The sequence below is a fragment of the Amia ocellicauda genome, unplaced genomic scaffold (assembly GCF_036373705.1).
Source record: "Amia ocellicauda isolate fAmiCal2 unplaced genomic scaffold, fAmiCal2.hap1 HAP1_SCAFFOLD_78, whole genome shotgun sequence".
NCBI classification, from domain to species: domain Eukaryota; kingdom Metazoa; phylum Chordata; class Actinopteri; order Amiiformes; family Amiidae; genus Amia; species Amia ocellicauda.
Window position 1 is genome coordinate 45650 of NW_027103005.1, and position 4561 is coordinate 50210.

The 4561-nt window shown below is 44.9% G+C and overlaps 1 non-coding gene across 1 annotated transcript; it reads left to right on the forward strand.

Moving 5' to 3' along the window:
- The first annotated feature begins 220 nt into the window (after positions 1–220).
- On the forward strand, positions 221–292 carry trnaq-cug (transfer RNA glutamine (anticodon CUG)). The gene has a single exon. It is a non-coding gene; the product is annotated as a tRNA-Gln (tRNA).
- Positions 293–4561: the final 4269 nt, after the last annotated feature.

Here is a 4561-nt window from a genome sequence, read left to right on the forward strand (position 1 = left end):
CACTTGCCAGGCTGGATATTTGCCAAAAGAAGCCAAGAGGACAGGACACCACACCTAGATGCAACTGCATATCTCATTGTCACCAGGAAGGCCCGCCGCAAGTGACCCACCACAGACAGCACTCTGGGCGCAACTTGGCTCACTCGGGACCTGGCCGTGCGACAGAGCGAGACGTGTGCGTAGAGCAGAAACATTTGGCGTGAGTGTGAGCATCAAGCTTGGTTCCATGGTGTAATGGTTAGCACTCTGGACTCTGAATCCAGCGATCCGAGTTCAAGTCTCGGTGGGACCTGGGCCCCATGGCTGGGGCAGCGGCGGCAAAGCGGTGGTCTCCCTGGGTGAGGGCCTGTGTCTGCGATCAGGGCCGTTTACGTTCTTCTTGGGAGGCTTGGAGACGAAGTGGCGAGACCTCCGGGTTGGCGTGCTGCGTTCACCTTCCTGAAACACCGAGGCCTGGGGCCCCCTGGTGGCGACTGTGTGGCTTTAACGGAGAAGGTGCCTGTGTTGAACCCTTCTTGGAAATAATGGTTTTCCCCGATCTATATAGAAGAGGATGGCTATTATTGTAACAACCAGACATTTGATTCTGCACTGTCACTCACTCACTCAACTATCTATCTATCTATCTATCGACTATTGACTATCGACTGTTGCTGTCTGCCGCTGTGATTGTTGGGAGTGAGTGTGGAGGTGCAGGTGTGCATGTTTGCTGCTGCCAGGTTTGTTTGTGGTTTTTCTCCTCTACTTTTTTCTTTCTTTCTTTCTTTCTGAATGTGTCTTTGACAGTTTTGTAAGAGGTTTTTCTGAAGAGTTTCCCCATGCTGAGCTGACTCCTGCTGACTCCTCCTTGGGATGTCTGGGGCTGGGTCGGGGAGGGGGGGGAATCAGAGTTTTTTATTGAACAAACCTGAACACAACTTTATACAGCAGGTCACACATCCTATGCATCATTATTTTCAGAGAAGATGCGTTTTGGAGGAATAGAAAATAAAATCTAAACAATAACAAAAGGCTTCCAGCAAATGTGTTGCTTGGCCCCATGATATGTATTTGAACTGTTTCAAAGTGAAAGCTTCAGACCATTTTGTTGCGGTTTGCAAGTTAACAAGTTCTGCTGTCCAAACATGACACTATCCGTAAGTTAGCCACTCAGAGTGACTTAATCATACGCTGTAGAACATCCTTCGAAATTAAGCTTTTTCTATGATAGCCTGCAGTGGTTTTCAACCCTGATCCCGAAGGGCCTCCTCTGACTCCAGCAAGTCTGCAACAGCAGCCACACATTCCTCAGCCCAGTTAAAATGAGGCTCATTTTCACAAGTTAAACATGCATGTCTGTAGATTCTTGTTAGCAGGACTTTACACGCTTGTCCTGCTGCGTGGGGACATTTCTACACTTGTCAGGTTGACTGCAAAAGTATTGTATTTCATACTAATACAGTCATTCACATACCTTTTCTCTCCGGGGCCAATTAATCTCTCCGTATCTAAAAGTGATTTCTTCATCAGGGAAAATGTCTCTTATCGCAAAGAGGCACAAATGTGGCTTCGGATCCACAAGAATCGGTTTCATTTTGCAGGTTGGATTTTTGTGCTCATCATGAACTAGTCTACCCACAGAGCTGCCTTCCTTTGCAGCGTCAATGCTTTGTGCTAAAGAGAAGGACACATTCATCTTAGCCTGAAGTAAGACATTATCGATCAAGTTTAGCCATGAAGTGCACATACCAACTGATCAGTGTGTCTGCCTTGAGCAAGCAGTGCTCGCATTGCTCTAAACCAGTGGGTTATTCTCCATTTGAAATGAACTCAGTTTCCTCCGGGACGAGCTGCGTGAAAAACAGCCCAGAGAAGTGCTCTGGGAAAGAGAGACTGCAGGACTGATCGCCAGTGCTTTGATGAAGCGCAATGAGCAGCAGCTTGTGATCAAACTAAAGACGGCACGGCTGTCATCGCAATAAAAAGGTAGTGCTATTTTCTCACTGCACACTACCGCCGGCATTTCGTACTGCATACAATCACCGCATAATGTGCGATGTGTGACGAAAATGAGAAACAGAGTTGGATAAAACTTCATAGTTTTACATATGAGCATCACAGCCAACATTTTCAGGGCAGAAACACTGCATTTACATTGGAAATTGAACACTGTTTGAATTTCTTTTGTTTTTAAACGAGCTCATATACATAAACACGACTATACAAGCAAAATGCAACCTACAAAACACGACTAAAATAAACTGTACGCAACAAAGTGTGTAAACGGGTGTATACATCGGTATGCACATATATTAGCAGACTTATGCAATCTTTCACAATTACGAGTTGTATTACAAAGCCGTACAAAACACAGCTCTGGTGGGTTTAGTGTTGATCAATAGTGGCGCATCTGATGTGTGATCAGTTTGGGGCTTCGAAATAACGTCATAATGAGCTAATAATGTTTACAACAGACCAATATTGCAAACAGAGTTCGCCATTATTACTTTTTATGCTAACGTTAATGACTTAAAGAGATTGAAATCTTTGTCAATGATCACATACCACCGTATGAAAGTCAAACAGGAAAGCCTCAGACACACACACACACACACACACACACACACACACACACACACACACACACACACACACACACACACACACACACATATTATGGAGCTTTGATGGGGCTCCCCCTGGTGGTCACTGTTGTGCGCTGCAACAGTCGCGGGGTGGGTAATGTCAGGGAGACAATCATGGGCCCATAAATTTGCATACGGTGGCGCAAAAGATTCTAGGACAATGAAGCAAACACATACGTTTCCAATGTCTACACATGAGATGAAAGAGACAGTATGACATGTTTCGTTCCTAGGATTCCTCGTGTGAATGTGACGGGCAAGAGACCCAGAACCCAAGTGCGCTTCACTGGTGCAAATAGTTGCAAAGGAGTATGGGAAACGACACCCCACCCTCATTCTAATGACAAGCGGTATTACGTCACATAAATAGAAGCCCGTGTCGCTGTCCACTACTGGGGAGAGTAGTAGTGGAGGAGCTTGCTCTCTATACCATATAAGGCCAGCCAGCCCGGAAGGGGACCGGCCCATGCACTGCAAAAGGCTGGGCTGTTAGTGACCCTTCTGTTTTTGGAAAAATACATCACAGCTAACAACACTAGCAAACTCAATCACAACACACCCTATTCTCATGAGGGACGCTCTTGTGGCCGACACACAGCTTTATTTATATGCACCATTCATACTTCATGCCTCAATACATGGATTAGGGAGCACACACTTCACTCATACTCTTTCACACTGTCTCCAACATGCTCATGGCAAATAACAAACACACCTCAAACTACCTTCTGTTTTATTGTTTAGAGTATTTTACATTTTACATATAAAAACAATTCAAATTTTTAATACTTGTGATAAAAAACTTTTTTTTAAATCAATTCTTAAAATCACTTAAAAAAAATTAAAATCTTTGTGATTTAACGAAAACAAAATACTTAACTTCAAATAAACAAGTGCACAAAACAACAAAACAAACGTGATTAAAGCAAAACTGCTACCAACAAAAAGGTCAAATACATTGAAAATAACTGAAAATGCACTGGACAAAATAAAAAAACAATTAAATAGGTAGAAATAAAAAACAAACAAAAAAGCTCCAATGCATTTAAAATTAAATCCAAAACGGACAATGTATTTGTCAAAAAAATAGAATAAAACTAAACCAAAAAAACCCTAAACAATTAGTGTTTTAAAAACAACTAAATCTTTAAAAACAGTTAAAATTCATTTTTAAAAGTCATTTTAAAATCAATCATTCATAAAATAGGTAAAAGATCTTGGACTCGGGCTCCAGCAGGGGGAACAGACCGTCCTCGGAGGTGGGTCCCATCATGCGATCCTGAGCTCCCCCACATCTTGTATATGCCAGTTCTTATAGGCTTCCTCCTTGCCCCTCTGATGGACCTCCAGATTGACGTAGTCCCTCACAAGCACCATGCCCCTCCACGCGATGACAATCGGGTCCAGCTCCTGCTTATTGAATAGACAGATATTCCGTCCCTCCCACAGGGCCTGCTTCACTGCGCAGACGACACGCCACCAGCACCTCAGGGTGGAAGATGTTAATCCCCTGGCAGGCCCATATATGATCTGCTGGGCGGTCGCAGGAACGGCAAACCTGTGGAGGAACGGAGAAAACAGGAGCCAGACCCTGTAGGCGGAGGGGCAATCTCTAAAGATGTGAGCCTCCGTCTCCTTCCCCAGGCAACCCTTATAGGGGCAGGTGTCATACACTCGGGTGGGGAGACACCGACTCACAGCCATCCAGGGACATCTTTCTGCGTATTCGTGAGGCAAACGTGCGTAGCGTTAGCCCAGATAAACCGGCAGGTTTCGGGAGGGAAATCTTCTATCCGGCTGGTCTCCTGGGTAGATCTCATCTGGCTACAGATGGTCTTATAATCCCAGGAGGCCAGCACGACTTTATGGAGGTCTACTTCGAGCGCAAAGGCTCGGAGCGCCCTGTAGAACGGCGGGGGATCCCACGAGTGCGGCCT